The sequence below is a fragment of the Patagioenas fasciata genome, chromosome 5 (assembly GCF_037038585.1).
Source record: "Patagioenas fasciata isolate bPatFas1 chromosome 5, bPatFas1.hap1, whole genome shotgun sequence".
Taxonomy (NCBI): Eukaryota; Metazoa; Chordata; class Aves; order Columbiformes; family Columbidae; genus Patagioenas; species Patagioenas fasciata.
This window is the reverse complement of record NC_092524.1, coordinates 44,868,566-44,888,675: the sequence shown is the minus strand read 5'-3', so window position 1 is coordinate 44,888,675 and position 20,110 is coordinate 44,868,566. Positions and strand designations below refer to the sequence as shown.

Below are 20,110 nucleotides of genomic sequence, written 5' to 3'. Positions count from 1 at the left end.
ATTTTCACAATATTCTGACAAAGATAACAACTGTAAGAATGATTCCTAGCTGGCTAAACCTGACATACAGGTTTTGTTAATAAAAAAATGCATGACTTCATTAATGAAATGGATCTATTAAGGCTGTCCCCCTCAATCTACCACAGTGGCCCCACCTACAGCTGAACTTCACATGACCTATCTTATGCAAAAAGAATTGTAATAACTTGCACTGGAAGCTGTTATAGAGGAAAGGTTTCTATGAAGAAAAAACTGACTCAGAAATGCATACAATGCCCCTAGAGGAGAAAGCTTAGTATTTTCACTTTTACTCAATGTTTTCTTTTACAGTGAATAATTGAAACAATTTTGCTAAACTGTGTAAAATTATTTCATCAGGAGTAATTATGTTTGATCTATTAGCACCTGATACTATCTATAGTCTAAATTGCTTGCATTCAATCCATGAGTAATGTCAACAGTATTAACGTTCATTATGGAAGCACTAGTTGAGTAAAAATAATTTTTAAATGTTAAACATTCTTGTAACCTTCCTACAGCATAATGTTCAAAAAATGTATCATTATACCAACATCTTCTAGAGTTTTTTAAAGGCATGTTTTTACTTAAGTCTTCAAGTTCAGGGTCTTCAAACTCACAAACAATTTACCTGTTTTGTTCTGGCAAGCATAAATCTATAGCAATCTATTCATTTTACATTATTTTCTGCTCCTGTCTTGCTGTCCCATGCTAAATGGCTATCCAAATTCACCTCCATCAACTTTGGCAGGCTCAACACCTTCGCTAAACCAGTTTTTTCCTCTCAGTCATAAAGAGCTGCACTGTTACAAACAGAAAGAAGGAACCCTATAACATTTCTACAACGAAGTTATATATATACATTCACTGATCTGACAAAACAGCTCTCTAAACCTGAACTAATGCAACCACTGGACTCACCTACCTGGAAAGCAGATACTCTTTTTCTCCCTGCAGCCTCATCCTTATTTCAAAGCTTTCCAAACTCTTGCTGCCTTTTAGCAGAGGAAATATTATGAACTGTTTGAGATCACATTCTCACTCAAAGCGATGAATGCCACAGTCTTCTCCAGGATAAAAAGCTACTTTCTCTCCTTGGAATAGTAACTTTACAGTAATTTAGAGGAAGCGGGAAAAACAGTTGGTCATTAAACATTAAATGTATTAATGGGGCACTCACAGTGTATGGTTTGTCTGGAAAAGGCAGATCTGTACTTGCGTTTCAGAAAGACTGCTGCAATACAATAGTTACTGTGATAAATTTAGGTTTACTCCACTTAACGTTTAGAAGAATCTAATAACGAAAACTTAAATCAATGTATTTTCAAAAAAAATGCATGAGTAGCACCATTCACATCTTACAGCTAGGGGAATCGAGAGGCAAAGAAAAAACATTCCAAAAGAGGCCTTTTATTCCCACTCCCCAAATGGAGTTGGTGTTTTTCAGGGACTTGCAACTCCAGATGAAAATAATGACAAATCAGGATATTCCAAGCAGGAGCCCCCCAAGAACTTAATCAGCACGTAAAAATCATCCACTTCTCCAGACTCATGTCACCCTTGAATTGCTGCTCAGTTCTCTGGAAACTTCAGATCTCAGTATATGGATGGAGCATTCAGCAGCACTTTCTGGTTACATGGCATTGTTGGCAAGGGAGCTTCTGCAGAAGTCAGAAAACTTAACCCCAAAAGAAGTGACACAGGCTATGTATGCTGGCTTGTTTATTAAAAGGGTTTATGTGATTCCCTGGAGTAGAGGCAAAAGTGAGTAATATGAAGTTTGGTACCTTACGAGTAATTAAATAGAGACATAATTCCCAAAGAGAGAAATTTTGTCTGCTCCCAAGACACTGTGAAACTGTTTTAGTTTCCTTTCAATGAAGATGATTGAGGGAGTGGAGCATCTCCCTTATGAGGAAAGGCTGAGGGAGCTGGGGCTCTTTAGCTTGGAGGAGACTGAGGGGTGACCTCATTAATGTTTACAGATATATAAAGGGTGAGTGTCACGAGGATGGAGCCAGGCTCTTCTCGGTGACAATCAATGATAGGACAATGGGTGATGGGTACAAACTGGAACACAAAAGGTTCCACTTAAATTTGAGAAGAAACTTCTTCTCAGTGAGGGTAACAGAACACTGGAACAGGCTGCCCAGGGAGGTTGTGGAGTCTCCTACTCTGGAGGCATTCAAGACCTGTCTGGACACCTTCCTGTGTAACCTCATGTAGGTGTTCCTGCTCCAGCAGGGGGATTGGACTGGATGATCTTTCGAGGTCCCTTCCAATCCCTAACATTCTGTGATTCTGTGATTCCTAGTGCTAGTTCTTAATGATCTATTGAGACTTAAAATCATGACACTTTGGTGAAGGCTTTGTGTATCTCCTTACTCTGAAGTTCTGACTCACTTAGGTGACAGATCAACTTTCTAAATTTTAGGAGACAGAAGAGTAATGAAGTAACAGGACCACTTCAGAACACATCTAAATCAGTAGAACTCTTGAGTCCAAGGTAAATATACCTGTTCATAAGGAACTCCAGAAATGGATACATGTTCATTACGTCCTGAATTTTCAATATAGACCTTTGTTTTGTGTGGCCTCCTCTGGGGAAAATGAAGTCTTTGTTTTGTCCGAGGAAATAAATTAGTTCCCAGGAATTTGAAAAACAGAGGTTAAAACCCTATGTCTGGAGCTATACACCTAGAACTAGGAAGAATGTGACCCAGTTCAGAATTCATTTTTGAGAGTAAAGTAGATGACAGGATGGTTTAGATGGTGGACAAAAAGGTTTGGGACACACAAACCAGATATTTTACAACAAATGAAAGCAAAAATCAGCTTGCAAAAATAATCAGAACCTAGAATTTGATGTACAAACCTTCAGAGGGAGACTGCCACAGAATCACAGAATGTTAGAGATTGGAAGGGACCTCAAAAGATCATCTAGTACAACCCCCACCACCAGAGCAGGAACACCTGGATGAGGTTACACAGGAATACATCCAGGCAGGTTTTGAATGTCTCCAGAGAAGGAGACTCCACAATCTCCTTGGGCAGCCTGTTCCAGTGTTCTGTCACCCCCGCTGAGAAGAAGTTTCTTTTCATATTTAAGCGGAACCTCCTGTGTTCCAGTTTGTACCCATTGCCCCTTATCCTATTGTTGGTTGTCACCAAGAAGAGCCTGGCTCCATCCTTGTGACACTCACCCTTTACATATTTATAAACATTAACGAGGTCACCCCTCAGCCTCCTCTTCTCCAAGCTAAAGAGCCCCAGCTCCCTCAGCCTTTCCTCATAAGGGAGATGCTCCACTCCATTCATCATCTTTGTGGCTCTGTGCTGGACTCTCTCAAGCAGTTCCCTGTCCTTCTTGAACTGAGGGGCCCAGAACTGGACACAATATTCCAGATGCGGTCTCACCAGGGCAGAGTAGAGGGGGAGGAGAACCTCTCTTGATCTACTAATAACACACCCCAGGATACCATTGGCCTTTTTGGCCACACGGGCATAGTGCTGGCTCATGGTCATCCTGCTGTCCACCAGGACCCCCAGGTCCCTTTCCCCCACACTGCTCTCTAACAGGTCATTGCCCAACTTATACTGGAACCTGGGGTTGTTCCTGCCCAGATGCAGACTCTACACTTGCCCTTGTTATATTTAATTAAATTTTCCCTGCCCAACTCTCCAGCCTGTCCAGGTCTTTCTGGATGGCAGCACAGTCTTCTGGTGTGTCAGCCTGGTGTCATCAGGAAACTTGCTGACAGTTCACTCTGTTCCCTTATCCAAGTCGTTGATGAATATATCGAATAGTACTGGTCCCAGCACCGACCCTTGAGGGACTCCACTAGATACAGGCCTCCAACTAGACTCTGCCCCATTGACCACAACTCTCTGGCTTCTCTCCTTCAGCCAGTTCACAGTCTACCTCACTACTCTATCATTCAGCCCACACTTCCTCAGTATGCTGTGGGAGACTGTGTCAAATTCTTTACTGAAATCAAGGTGGACCACATCCACTGTTTTGCCATTATCTATCCACCTCGTTATGTCCTCATAAAAGGCTATGAGGTTGGTTAAGCATGACTTCTCCTTGGTGAAGCCATGTTGACTGCCCCTAATGACCCTCATATCCTTGGTATGCCTGGAGATGGTGCCAAGGATAAGTTGTTCCATCACCTTTCCAGGGATGGAGGTGAGGCTTATTGGTCTATAGTTACCCGGGTCCTCCTCCTTGCCCTTTTTGAAGACTGAGTGACATTTGCTTTCCTCCAGCCCTCAGGCACCTCTCCCATTTCCTGTGACTTAGCAAAGATGATGGAGAGTGGTCCAGCAATGACCTCAGCCAGCTCCCTCAGCACCCGTGGGTGCACCCCATCTGGACCCATGGATTTATGGATATCCAGATTGCTTAATTGCTCCCTAACCCCATCCTCATCAACCAAGGCAAACTCCTCCATTGTCCTGACTTCCTCTGGGGCCTCAGGGGTATGGGGCTCCTCAGGCCAGCTTCTGGCAGTGGAGACAGAGACAAAGAAGGCATTCAGTAACTCTGCCTTCTCTGTATTTTCTGTCACCAGGGCACCCACCTCATTCAGCAGTGGGCCTACATTGCCTCTGGTGTTAGTTTTATCGCAGTATCACAGTATGTTTGGGATTGGAAGGGACCTCAAAAGATCATCTAGTCCAAATCCCCTGCTGGAGCAGGAATGCCTAGGTGAGGTTGCACAGGAACATCTGCCATGTATTTGAAGAAGTTCTTTCTGTTGTCCTTGACCCCTCTTGCAAGGTTTAATTCTGAAGAGGCCTTAGCTTTCCTAGTTGCCTCCCTACATCCTCTGACCACAGCCTTATATTCTTCCCAAGTGGCCAGCCCTCCTTCCATGATCTATAAACTCTCCTCTTCCACTTGAGCTTGCCCAGCAGTTCCCTGTTTAACCACGCAGGTCTCCTGGCTCCCTTCCTTGACTTCCTGTGTGTCAGAATACTCTGATCTTGAGCTTGGGTGAAACAGTCCCTGAATGCTAACCAACTATCTTGGGCCCCTTTACCTTCAAGTACCCTTTCCTATGGGATTTCCCACAGCAATTGCTTGAAAAGGCCAAAGTTTGTCCTACTGAAGTCCAGGGTTGTGACTCTGCTTGCTATTCTGTTACTGCCACATGAGATCCTGAACTCTACCAGCTCATGGTTGCTGCAGCCAAGGCAGCCCTCAACCTTTTCAGCTTCAACCAGACCCTCCTTGTTAGTGAGGATGAGATCCAGCAGTGCTTCTCTTCTAGTTGACTCACCCACCATTTGTATCAGGAAGTTATCTTCGATTCACTAGAGGAACCTCCTAGACTGTGGTTGGCTGGCTGGCTGAGTAGTCCTTCTGGCAGACATCAAAGTAGTTAAAATCCTCCATGACAACCAGGGCCTGTAATTGCGAGGCTGCTGTGAGCTGCCTGTAGAAGGTCTGATCTGGTGTCCTGTAACAGACACCCACAACAGTATCACCCCTGCCAGCCTGCCCCTTAGTTCTCACCCACAGACTCTCAGCCCGCTCCTCATCTGCCTCTGGACAGTACCGAATACATTGTAGTTGCTCTGTCACATAAAGAGCAACTCCACCAGCTCGCCTTGCTGGTCTGTCATTCCTGAGAAGGACATAGCCATCCATGACCACATTCCAGTCATGTGAGCTGTCCCACCATGTCTCTGCAATTGCCACCAGACCATAATCTCCTGACCAAACACAGGTTTCTGACTCCTGCTTATTCCCCATGCTAGGTGCATCGGTATACAGGCATTTCAGGGAGCAAGCTAAGCACACTGATTTCACCCTAGGGGGATGGGAGTCCTCCCAATCTTCATCAATTCTAGAGTGCTGCCCCATTGGTGCAAGCCTAGCTACAGCCCCATCCCCCTTTGAATCTAGTTTAAAGCTCTCCAAATGAGCCCTGCTAATTCCTTCCCCAGCATCCTTTTGCCTCTGTGAGATAAACCTTTCCCATGTATCACTGTCTGGACTGGTGTCTTATAAATCCAGCTGTTATCAGAGAATCCAAAGCCCTGCCTGTAGCACCAATCTTGTAGCCAGTCATTCATGGACTGAATTCTTCCATTCCATCCCATGTCGTCACCCGAAAATGGAAGGAGAGAAGAGAAGACAACTTGTGCCCCCGACTCTTTTACCAACCATCCTAAGGCTTTGAAATCTTTCTTCATTCCCCTCAGACTACAGGATGCAGCTTCCTCCCCACCTATCTGGAAGATCAGTAGTGAGTAGCAGTCCGTTGAGCGCAGCAGACTGGGGAGTGCCCTGGTGATATCCCTGATCCAGGCTCTGGGTAGACTACATACTTTTCTATGATGAGGGTCAACTCTGCATATTGGGCCCTCTGTCCCTCTCAGAAGGGAACAGTCCACTATGATTACCCTTCCTTCTTTCTTATCAGAGTGAGTCTTGAGGTGTGGAGTCAACTGCCTCTTCCTATGTGACCTTGTAGGTGAGGCTTGCACCACATCCTCACCTACCTCTTCTTCAAGATCCAGGGCCTCAAACCTATTACAGAGGGGCACCTGGGGAAGCAAGGCAGGTAGGGAGGGGGGTTGCCTGCGACACCGAACTGGAACTTGCTTCCAACCCTCCTCATCTTTTTGATCCCCTACCTCTGCCCGACAGCGACAGGGCAGGGGCTGTTCCAGGTCTCCCCACTCTGCCCGACAGGGCAGGGGGTCCATCCCCTTTGGGGGATATCCCCCTGGGGCCTTTCTGACTGGCATGCCAGGGAGTTACTCCACCAGTCAGTCTCCTTCTCATACTCCCTGATGGTCCTCAGTCTCTCAACCTTCTTAAGTTTCACCACCATGCTGAGGAAATCTTCCACCTGCTCACACCTCACTATGGGAAAAAGAAATGGAATATGGCATTCTCTGGGTCACTATGGTGTGGGAGAAATTCAGTTGCCAGCCCCACCAAGTCCTGACAAAAGGAATGTGAGAGCTGTTCCCAAGGTGAAGGAAGACAGGCTGAACAATTTGGCTAATGGGATCACATTGAGCTAATGGGATCACCATGACTTGAGTTGCTTCTGTTGGTGTATGTCAAAACTCTGAGGTGCTTTAAAATACATTCTCTTGATGCATTTTCGAGAGAATTTACGTATCTTCAGATTTTGAGACTTACATGGAAAGAGTCTATAGGGCAAGAATACCTCAAGTTCAGAAAGTTTACAAATGGTGAGATCAGTTTCTCCTCTGTCACAGAAAGAAAAAAAAGAAACAGAAGGCTTGGATTTGTTAATATCTTCTTAAATAGACATTTATTACTGCTGCACTCACATACATATGCAGAGATTATAGACACTTCACATTTGCATAAGCCCCTGGTTGCTGCCTCTCACAAGCCGGGTGTAGACAAGAGAACAAGTCCAACTGCGCAGCAGCACTGAACAATACTACGATGTGTTCACGTTTGGCAAGCATTGACAACACTTGGGAATGCTGTAACTAATATAACTGATTTCTAGAAGCTCTGGAAAACTTGCTTAATGATCTTGGTTATGGTACCCCAAAAATATTCTAAAGATGTTCCTGGGTCAACACGTAAGGATCTAAAAATAAAATAAAACCGGTCAAAATGATCAAACTTTGGTTGTTCCAGGGAGTGACTGGCTTTCCAAAGGGGCATTTACAGATCCCTTCTGATCTCCCTAAGTGCAAACTCAGGTGCATAAACTTACATATCCAAGACTGAAAATTTTGGCCACACTCTTTAATAGGCAGATCTGCTGGGAGGCCTCTTGTAACCAGATTTTTTTTCTTATAGCCTGATATTATTGGACGGATACTGGCCCAAGTCCAATCCACAACTGCAAATCCAAAGAAACAGCTCAGAGCAAACCAGCAGCCTTATTAGCTTTTAAAGATTTCATTTTCAAGAACTCAAGACCCTTTATTGACTAATGAAAGGTTGGGTCCCCAAGCCCACAGACTGATGTTGCTTGGAACATATTTTAATCATTTTGGAGTGCTAGCAGCCATCTGTCTAAAGAGCTTTGATCATATAAATGCACTCTGAACTGCAGCTTCTTCTGACTCCAAACCCTTTCCAAAAGTCAAAGGGAACCCACAGGCACGGCAGCTTCGAGACAATTCAAGGCCTTGTGATGTGATAAGGTTGCTTTTATTATTTGGCACATCATTAGGTTTAATGACACTGCAGATAACAGGTACACTAAAAAGATACCATTGTCATCTGCTATCTTGTAACCGTAACATCCAACTGTGACTTCACTTTGTTTCTAACCAACACTTCTAATTTACTATGTTATTTTAAAAGAACAGATAAACGAAATACAAGGATTTTTTTTCCTGCTGGAAATACCAGAAATACTAACAACATAAATAAATAAAAAATAATACAAAAGATAAATAAGCACTCTTTTCTTTTTCCACTACTTTTTTGTTTGTTTGTTTTGTTTAAATACAGAAGACAAGGAAACAAATCCCAAATAAACTATTTTATTTATAGTTCAGGCTACTGGCTTTTAGGCAGGTACTATTTGCACCTAAGAGTCTAGTTTGGCCAGCACTGAATCCAAATTAACATTGAAAGGAGAGAGATCCCTTGCAGTTACAGCTTTTATAATGTTAACATTTATGAACAAATTTTACACAATTGCCATCATTATTTCCTACTCTAGCTCTTGAAACAATTTGGGCATCTCAAAACTTATTTTGTGGTGATCAATATTTTCAGTCTGGTGTCTACTGAATGGTATATACACATGCAATTAACCCTGAAAGCTTGTAAGCAACAACGTTGAGCATGAAAAAAACTATTTAAATTATGAGAGCCATTTCTTTGCCATTTCTCTCAAAAATGGAAGCAGCAGCCTTACAAAAGTGGCAAAACTGCATAAAAATAGCTTTCTTGATGACAGGAGACACACAATGGTGGATTCTGTGTGGCAGACCATGACTTAGTTTGCTCCAATCTTCACTATCCTCAGTGGGTTCAACTCTGAGATTGCAGGACTTGCAGGTTTCTCTTCCTTCTGAGATGTCATTATTTGCCCTTTTACTCATTTAGGACACTAGTCACCAGTTTCCTGGAGAAAATTTTACTGTTGTACAGTGCAATATTGTATTTTTCAATTCAGTAGTCTTCATACCAAATGTGGCTAGTTAGCAGCGTGAAGAAGGTGGAAGAAAGAACTAAACACAACGCTTCTGTGTTGCTCATGAAAACATCTGTAGGGTCACCATGTTCTAATCTGTATCAATAATGCAGCACAGACTAAGAAAATAAGATAAAATCAAAATATGAAGTGGTTCAGGTAGGGGAAGAACTTCTTTTAACTTGCTTTGCTGTCAAAGAAAATACACCAGTGATGATCCACTCAGCCTAACTGCCTCCCTCTCCTGTGGCTTTTCCTTGCAAAGTCACAGCCAGAAAAGCTTCTCTGCTGGTGAGACAGCAGCTCTGTACAGCTGCTCCCATGCTTTCTTGGTGGTGGTAGGAAAAAAACCAAGTGATCTGTGCTAGTTCTTTCTGTCATGACCGTACGAACTGCAGCTTATAAAAGCAAACTATTACTAATATGCTACATTTCAGTCAAGTATTTGAGAGGCTCGGAATTGTGCAAATCCCAGCAGGCCCTCTTCTTCACTGGAAAACTGTGGCTGGAGCTTCCAAATCAGACTCTACCCTCTCCAACAATGACAGCCTTCACACCTATGCTGGAAGAATTACCCACACCAGATGAGTAACACACCATTATGCGATGCTGGACATAAAGTTAAAAACCTTCAGCTTCCAAAACACAAGTTTTCTATCACATTTCATGGATGGAAAGCAAAAAAGGGGAAATTTTCCAGTAAAAGGCATCATGCATGTAGCAATTTAGTAAAAGCTCTAACTTAAAAAGCAACTGAATAAAGAAAATACCTTCCTGTCAGCTTCTCTCTTTGTAAACACAAAAGGTGGGGATTCTCATGGCTTGTGTTTGGTGACAGGCATTTCTCATGGTATCTGAATTCCTAGATACTTCCTAATACAAGTTTTCTGTTGACTCCACTGCGAGCAGGGTTAAGCTCCAAGCAAGAAAAGTAATGTTATGTCTAGCACTGGCTGAAAATTGCTCATGTGGAAAGTCTTCTCACCAAACTTTTTTTTTTTTTTTGGCAGATATTAATTCCAACATTAAAAATATGTTGGCTTCCTGTGGCAAGTTTCTAAGTGACAATTTTCCTTTCACCTTGACATTTCAACTTGAAATGCTATTTTGTTTTAGTTCTTCAGCTGAAGAGAACTGAAGTGAAATACATCAAAATGAACATTTTTTATTATTGAATTGACATTTTAACATAAAAACGTGTCCTGTGAAAAATCAACAAAAAATAAATGGCATTTAAAGTCCTCCTGACAATGTTATTACTTTTTTCCTAAATATCATATTCATAACAAAAGAAATTCCCTTTCATACAATATTTATAGGGCAAGCTGAATGATTTTTTTTTTTGCAGCTTTAGATTTTCTTTCAAACTTCTCATGGGAAAATTTGTCTTTCAAACAGCTCTTATTACACAGTTTTCCTGTATTTCTTTAACTTGCTCTAGAGAGGGCTGCTTCTTCTCCTGTATGTTTTCCTTCCCTCATTTTAAAGTAGAAGCACCTGCATTTCCACGGGCATAGATCTCGAAAGGTGTTAGGGAAAATGGTAAAAATTCTTACTCAGTTTATACAAATAAAGAAGCTGGAGCAGAGTTTAGTGATGTGATTTATCTATATTCATCCAGTATTTCAACGGCAGAATCAGCATATGTAGGCTCTGGTCACATAGCCCTTCTACCAGATAACAGATTTCATAATCCTGCCTATGCTCTTTGCAGATTTTTACTGTTTCTTTTGTGTATCCTTGCATTATACAGAACAGACATTAACTCTACTGATCTCAACATCTGAATTTTTACAAGTATTTCTATAGGAGTGGAATACTTTGTATCACTAATCTACTCCAACCTATCAGTAGCAGTCAGTCAGTTATTCACAGGTAGTTCATCCAGAGACTTTAAACCTTTCTTCTAATAACTCAATTTTATTAGGCTTTAACAAATTTGAAAAACAGTTCCTAGAAACCTTTAGCTATATACTTATTCCAAAAAGCACAGAACAAAATTACACTTCCTAGATTTTTCAGCTCACTGAGAAACCGAGGAAGTCATAACAGAAAACCACAGACAGTGGAGGTAAAAGAGAAGGAGAAAGAATCAGCCAGGCAAAGGAGAGCTGCTCACAGAAAGCAGGGTCATGTATACAGAGTTGTGAGACCATATCAGTATCCGATGGCAAGGAATTCCTTTCTGTCAAGCAAATCCCTGCTCCTAGAGAAGAACAGAAACTCATCTGAAAAGGTCCATCACAGCAAAATTGACAAGGCAATAGTTGTTTTAGTTCACTTTAACACAAGACAGCAAGTAGATAGGGAAGAAGTCTGCTCCAGTGTGATGAAATAGAGTATAGGGAGCTGTGGAGTGCTTCTAGTTTTAATGTGCTTGGGACAACAAGTGAGTGGTTGGTCCTCAAATAATCTAAAAAACTCGAGAACGTTTGGCAGCGTAACCCACCCAATAGTAGCAGAATGAGCACTGTACACAGTACAAATTAAAACTGCATCACAGAGCACATTAGGCACTTGAGTCCATATTTATGCTGCCCGTGTTCCTCCTCAGACCTGCTGCTTAGTTTCCTATTGGCAAGGTAGCTCTGAAGGCCAAGAGCCAGCCCCTGGAAACATGAGGCACAAAGCTTTCATAAAATGTAGGTCAGACCAATCCATGCCTGAGTCAACAGCAGCACACGGCATCTTCAGTGTACTACATCCATTCACCTCTGTGCTGGGTGAAGGCATGGCATGGGATGGCTTGTTATTCCATCAGGCGGCTGGGATCTCTGACAGTTCAGTGCTTCCTCTCCATCAGAGTTTTTATAAATCACTAAAGTTGAGTAGGAAATTGTTTTTCCATGCTACACTGGGAAAATGCTCAAAATCATGTCAGGACAAAAAGAGAAATATTCAAAAGTATTTTTTTGTATGTGTCTCTAAATGAATGAGAGACAGAAGAAGCTCAGAGAGCATTCTGATGACTAAGATACTCCATTGGGAGGTGAAAAAAAGACACCCCCCCACCCTCTTCAACAGGTTCAGATACTGCTTTGCCTTTTCATCGCCTGCCAAACAGGCACCGTAAACACCAAGGCTACAGTATATACTGGAGTCTCTCTCCACCACCCCTCTTCTGTGCAAATGGTCAAATATTAATTGGAGTACAGATGCGAGTCTGCTCTGCCGCACTCCCAAGAAAGTTCCCTCTCTGTCAACTTATAAAGTCAGTCTCTCCGATTTTATTATTGCTGAAAAGTAGAGTAAATGAAGGAGAAACAATAATCAATTCCAGGTTAGAGAACAAGAAGTCTGGGAATGGGTCATGGCCAAGAGGATAATAAATCCAATAAAGTATAAAATACATAACAAGGATAACAAAGTAGGGCTCTGCCTCCATTGCTCACCTGCACCAAGACACTGAAATACAGCTGTCTCTGTGGCACCAGTAAAACTTCAGGCAGCTACTTTGCCGAAGCAGAGCAGCTTACTGACCTATTTTTCCCACTTCAGCTCTATGATCCAGTTCATGAAGCAGCCCCCAAACCCTGGGGTTTTATCTCCTGTAGCACTAACAAGAGCTGTGATCACACAAGCAGTCAAGGAGACAAAGGGAAAGGAGACAGAGTGGCTTATCAGCATGAAAATGCTTATGGGACTAGAGTGAGAAAGACCCAACAACCTAAAATCCCAATTCCTTCAGGGCTGCAGCACCCCACAAGAAAGTGATGTGACAACAGAGGAGAAGCTTGAACCTGCAGATTCTAAATCTCAGGTCCAAATTACCAGGGTGCTGGCTCCCCTTGCCCCCACAAGTTGATATAAATTTACTGAAAACTCCATGAGTTGCTCAGAGAAGATACGGTTTTAAACAATCTGATCTAAAAGACTTTTTTATTTTTTACTCATTTAAGCACTCAGTTCAATAAACAAACAGGAAGAAAGCACGCCCATTAAAAAGCCCCAGCAATCACCAAATCACAAACAAGGGCTAAATCTCCATTCCTTGCAAATCCAAACCTCCCATAGAAATCAGTGGGACTTTATATGTAGAGAATAAACTAAGAAATACAGTTTGGATAGTACCTGAAGTTTTTTTATAATAATGAAATAGAAACAAAAACCTTAGGGCTCCCTCACAGAACCATTGTTTTCCATATGTTGGGCTGTATGGAATAGCAGGGGGTTATGTTCCTTGACAAGAAGACATACCTCACTGTCTCCCACTGTATAACAGATGCAATCACCTCATCTCTTTGATATAAAAGAGAATTTCTCCTCTGCTTGGAAGCGGGAAATTTAATTAGCTCAAGATTTACACTTGATGCCAAGTGTCTGAAACTCTTGGCTAAAATAGAAGGCACTGCTGCAAGTAGAGAGAATACTTAAAACACAACTGATACCTTCTCCCTGATCTCCCTAAAATCGTTCTGCAAAAAGAACACAAGGTTTACTGTGATATAATTATCTGGTCATTCTTGTTAATGACTGTAATTATACCATGTTATGTCTAAAGCAACTAATATTGAAAGCACGACAGCAACTGCCAGAATAGGAGTGAGCAGACAGGGTGAAAAGAGCAGGAAAATGAGTCAACGGCCATAACTGACAAAGTGAGATAAAAAACCCGCCATGAAAAGACCATTTTTCTGAGGCAAACTGCGGGGTAGGTGCTCAAGGTATCCTGCTATGGCTTTGGAGGAAGGACTGAGATCACCACTCTGCACTAATGGTTGCAGCCTCACTAATTCCACTGTAAATGGGTTCCAGTTTCTTTGGACTGGAAAGCTGGGTGTTAGAGCAGCCCAATCTTCTGCTACATATCATGTCTCCCTGGACTGGAGAAATCTCTGAAAGCAACTGAGAGATGGCAGAACAAGCAGGCTGAAATATTTGAACGTGGTTCAGTCAGGGAACAGGAGACTGAATATTCAGGCAGTTGTATTGCTACTGCAGTGGCTGTGAACCACATAGAATACAAGAAGAGGAGTAATACTGACATGCTAGGTGGAATAATTTATAGCTTGTAATAACCAATAAAACTGGAACAAGAGGAACAGTCTAATGGCAAGAATTACACCACTATATATTGATGCATAGAATCCATGGAGTACGGTTGAAATGGTACCATCTGAACATTATATACCGTAACATCAGCCATGAAACTATAGAAGTAAACTAGACATGCATCACTGTATTCAGAGCTTGAATATAAAAGTCTTTTTTTCCAGGACTGCAAATGCCTTGCAAAGCATCTTTTTTCATCTATTTCTCCTTTTATAGGGTGATTTAATTCTGTAATTAAAATGAAAATTGAGTTTGTCCCTGTGCTTATAAGTGTTTCATATGAGGAAATAATAAAAACCTCTTGATTATCTTCTTTTTCACATCTATCAATTTCAGCCTTTGAAAAGATGAACTTCCACATCATTCTACAAGACTTTGTGGGAAAAATGTATTGACATCCATAAAAACAATTGTTATTTATACTATCTGCCTGTCACTTATACATTAATTCAAATGTAATTAAAATATTAGAAGCTTTTAGATTTAAAATTGTATTAAACTTCTTCAACAGTTTATACCTTTTTAGAAACTATACAACTTGTTAGGAAGCAACAAACCTGCAGTTCTGATGGAAAAGTTACCCATACTGACTGAATGTCTGATTCTAAAAATATTTCAGGTCACAGTACTTACTATTACAAGGGATTTCACTGAAGATACTCTTTCATTTCATTACTGAAAACTGTCACATAAATGTAAAATAAGCTGTCTTTTTCTCACCTGTTGGTCCTAATTTATAGATTCCAATTACTCTGCAACATGCAGCTCCTGGGACTATGACATGCATCTGCCATTAAAATGCCATCTCTCCATGTTACTATGATCTTTCTTCCAGATCTTCACTCCTCCTCAACTTTAGGAGAGCGAAAAATAATTCTAAATTAAATTTCATTTTGACACTGTAAGTTTTTTCAAATGTGTGTTCATTGGGAAATTTGCTGCAATAAATGTTAAGTTTCTTTGCATTGTGACTTCCAGTCTGCAGCTATTTCTCTATCTCACACATTTCAACAGCAAATTGGAAGAACCTTTGGATAAAGATTTTTTGCAAGATATTTTCACTGTCTCTCCTCCCCTGTGAACATCAGACTTGGCAAATATATGGCTTTTAGAGCACTCCATTAAACCACAAAGGAGCCTCTTATATTGTCACTGAAACAATGACTCAAACTTACTAGAAGTACCCCTAGATTTTACCTTGGAGTCTGGACCAATTCTTATCCTCAGCAGCTTCCTTCAAAGGTGTGTGAACTAACACGGATGTACGTATCTTACACAGCTGAAGAGTAAATGATAATTTTATTGAACTGAGCACCACTGCATCTGACCCCAACATGCAACGTATCAATAATATACTTTCAAGTAAGGATAGACCCGTGTTTTTATTTTGCTCTCTTATCTTTCTTTACAATGGGGTTGATGTTAGAAGTGTACCTTTTGTAGTACTAGTTTGTTCAAATTATTTGTGTGTCAAAACTCCTGTTCCCACAGCTTTTCAGTGAAAAATTTTAGACTAAAAAAAAAAAATTGGAAAAATATATATGTATATTTATTTATATTTATTTTACACAGTTGTTTTAGCTAAGATGTGAAAAATAACCAGTATGCAACAGCATGTCTTTGTCAACATTTTAACATGTAGGAGAGCTATACTTCTGAAGCACTGATGAAATAGAAGGTTATAAGAATGGACAGATCATGTAACTGAAAAATATGCAAATGAAATACTTGTGATAATGTTCAAACAACAGAGCTATGTGAGAAAGAGGTAACGGAATTAACACTCCTACATACTTCAAAACTGATGATTTGGATATAGTCTTCTTTGGTCACTGAGGATCTATGATTTACATTAATCCCTAGCTTAAAGTGTACTGTGTTGAAACAATTATATTACTAAGCTAGAAACTCTATACTGTTCCTAACTGTAATGCAAATTTTCATCTCTGATATGAATTTTAGGGTTTCTATCCAGAAAATGCAATGTTCCTTTTGAGACATGACACGGAAACAACACAAGAACAAACAGAAGTAGAGAACCTGCCCAACTTTACTCAGAGCCAACTTCCTGTCCATTCTGTATCTGAACTAGATTCTTCCTCCTTTTCTTTTTCCCCCTTTTCACTTGTTTTTCATTTTAAAGAAGGCTTGAATTGTTCTGGGATAGGCTTCATTTTCAGAAAGTAAAAATTCATATGGAAATCAATGTTCCATCATTTATTCCCCAAAAGCTCATTTTAATTTTGGTTTGGTCTTTCAGGCTTTACATGAAACTCCAGTTTGAGCTAGGATTTACTTTCCACTTCATCTGCAAAGAAGTATGGTTTACAGCACAGACTTCTTTCACAGTTGGAGAAAAAAATCTAACGGCTCCAAACAGCAGCACCTACCAGATCACATAACTGTAGAATAATTCAAGTTGGAAGTGACTGCTTGAAGTGTCTAGTCCAACCAAGTTCCCTCTCAACGTGATATCAACTATGAGATCAGACCAGGCTACTCATGGGTTTATCAAGTGAGGCACTGGAAATCTCCCAAGATAGAGATGGCAAAACTACTCTGGGCAACCTGTTATAATGATGGACAGCCCTCATGGTGAAAACGTTTTCACTTGTCTGAAACTCTCTTGTTTCATTTCAGGTCTGTTGTCTCTCACCCTTGTCATGCAGCACTGTGAAGAGCTTCTCCTCCTTGATAACCTCCTCACAGACACTGTCAGGCTGCTGTTAGGTCTCCCTGAAGCCACCAAAGAAACTTTTTTTTTTTTTCCAGGCTGAACAAGAGCAGTACCCTCAGTCTCTCTTTACAGTGCAAATGCTACAGTTGCCTGACCATACTAGTGGTCTTCTGTCAAACTCGCTCCAAGTTATATATGTCTGTCTTTTACTGGGGACCCAAAACTGGATGCAGTATTCTGGAAACCAGGAATCTTTCTCCTGGAGAAAAAACGGGAAGATGTTTTTTCTGGAAGGTCTCCACTTGTTTCCCTCTTTTGAGCATGCCTGTGTACCTGCAGTGGCATGTTCACACATACAGATATTCTGGACATAAATATCTCTTCTCTGACTTTGTATAATAAAATATTTAGCTTTTTCTGGATTATATGTTAGTGAAAGACAGACCAGTATAAAAATACACATTTTGATGCTACTGTTTACACATGTATGCATTAAAGAACTGTTACTATATGCACATGGCATGGCTTTAGGTATCCCTTGTATATTTCAACATTAGCCTCTAGGGTTTTTTTTTTCCCTTAAATTTGTTTCTCCTAAGTTAAAAGATTCTGTAGAAATCTCAGTTAAAATATACAAAAAAGAAAAAAATTATGAGAAAATGCTTTTTCTAAGGCCAAGGAAGACCTAAGAGCAGAAGGAGGAGAAGGCACCAAACAGAGCCAAAATTCCCAAGCTGCTGTCATGCTGGCACCACAGAGACGACAGAAGGTGGGAGAAGCTGGCAAAGGGATGAGAGAACAGTAGGTGAAGGAAAAGTGCACCCTGCATAATAACACGTCTCATTACAGCCCTACAGTTCAGATGAGAAGCGGAGTATTCGTGGAAGCCTGTATTTCACTCACTAGGGAGCTCTGAAGCCCAAAAGAGAAGTAACTCTACGAAAACGTAGTCTTGAACAGCAAATTGTCTCGCTAACTCACTTGGATCAAAGAATGTAACTTCCACCTCATTCCAAAACACGCTGTCTGAAAAAACAGGCTCAGTTCTTACTTTAGATTACCACAGCACGGCAAACAGTGAAAGGAAATAAAATGACTCAGTAGACATCTACACAGGCATTCCTTTAACTAGCCTCCACATACAAAAGAGAGAGTAAATTTTCCCTCATTTGGGATGGCCTGGGAAATGCACTCTCTACTTTGTAATTCATGATTATTGTGGCCAGCCCACCGTTGGCCTGATACAGTCCCCAAAGCTTTATGCACACAGGCCATATACTCTTTTCTTCATCTAGCTGGTTTGGCATGTGTTCAAAATGCTGCCACACTATTTCATGAGAGAGGCTTCAGATGTTCATGTAATATATGGGAAAGAGTAAAAAAAATGTTATGATGCTCATAAGAATCCTCATAATGGTGTGATTAATTTCTAACTAAGGCAAAAGACAGGCATGAGACCTCAAACATCGCTACTCAAGCACTTATAGGAGCCCTTCTTGAACCCAGTGAGGGATGTAGAAAGCAACAATTCCAGGTGGCCTTTGGCTTTCCTAGCCATGTCTCCGCATGCTTGGACAGTGTCTCTATATGAACAGGTTGTGGAGTCTCCATCCATGGAGATAATGAAACCCCATCTGGATATGATCCTGGGCAACTGCTCTATGTGGCCCTGATTGAGCAATGGGGTTGGACAAGACGACCTTCAGAGGTTCCTGCAAACCTCAGTCAATTTGTGCCTCTCTGTGTCCACTTCAGAATGCATTGAAAAAACATTGTCTAAGAACAATATGGCAGGAGATAAAATCTTTCATTTTTGATGTTCTGAACCACTATATGACTTGTATAATTTAGTAGTGATAAAATAGTTCTTGTCCCGGGGGATATTCAGATAAGTATTTCTTACCTTACGACTAAATCTTGCAAAACACCATCATTAAACTTACAATGAAATTCTGTCTGTTCAAATTAAGTGCCATAAGTTAATAACATGGTAAAGACTAACAGCGATTTCGGCAAGTCATTATTGTTAACATTTCTGAGATTAAAAGCATTTCCATCAATAAACTAAGGCTGCTGTCTACTACACTTGTTAAATACTATATGTTAGTGAAAACTTGACACACTATCTCAAAAAAATAAGTCAGTGAAAAAATCTCCAACACAACTAAACTCTTAATTTCTTAAATATCAATACAAAAATTTCTTTTCTATTTTTAAATTACAATACAAATCCCATTTAAGTGAGTAATAGGGGCTCTATAATAAATTCTTTCTAGTTTGGTAAATCATACCATAATATGTGCACACACTAAATGCTGACCAAATTCATTAAAAGCAATAATCACAAATTGCTTGGGGTTTCTATTCACTATTAACAGGTTTTAAATAAATGCCTATGAGATTTAGGAACAAAAGTTGTTTTGAAACTTCCTTCCAAGATTTTAATAAACTTAATGAGAAGAGGAAACTCTAAAAACCTCTAGAAACCTGAGTATTTTTCACTTGTAAATGCTGGAACACTGAAAACATACACAGTTTTGCTACTGCAAATGCTTTTTAGTCATAACTAACTAGTCCTCTTTATTTCCAATGAACATAATATTCACACTACATTTATTATTTACCTCTGCAGCCCACATCCCTCATCACAGACATTCAGCCTTCAGATTCACAATTTTCCGCTGTGTTGATGCCAATTCTCCTGCCTTTAACCTGCTGGCAGCTCTGTACCCCCTCTCACACAGGAGGTCAGGATGAAATGAGAACTGTAACCCAACATCACTCCATAAAACAACCTAACTCCTTCACTGGACCACACAGAGTTTCTCCCCAGGGACTAAAACCCACTGATCCATGCAAATGTTCAGTGCAGTCCACCTAAATTAATGAGAGAATGGCTATTTCTCTCATTCTACGTACTGCTACAGAATGTAAGGAATTAAAACATACACATTATACTGAGGATGAAAAGAAAATTGTCTTTTATAATTAAAGGTTCTATTATTTTAAAATCTATGTTATTGAGTTAGGTATGTACAAACAACCATGGAATAAACAAGCACTTATTTCAACTGGTTCTTTTGTCCTCGAGTTTTTCGGTGGACGCATCGCTATAACACAGCTTTTTAATTTATATGAGAATCAGCTGCCAGTAACCTTCCCCTTCCCTTAGAAGAAACTAACAGAAAATTTAAGCTATAAG

At 40.6% G+C, this 20,110-nt stretch overlaps 1 protein-coding gene across 5 annotated transcripts in view; it reads right to left on the bottom strand.

The window, feature by feature from the left end:
- MIPOL1 (mirror-image polydactyly 1) overlaps nt 1-20,110 on the bottom strand; it is a 195,728-nt gene that overhangs the window by 37,638 nt on the left and 137,980 nt on the right. The window lies entirely within an intron of this gene.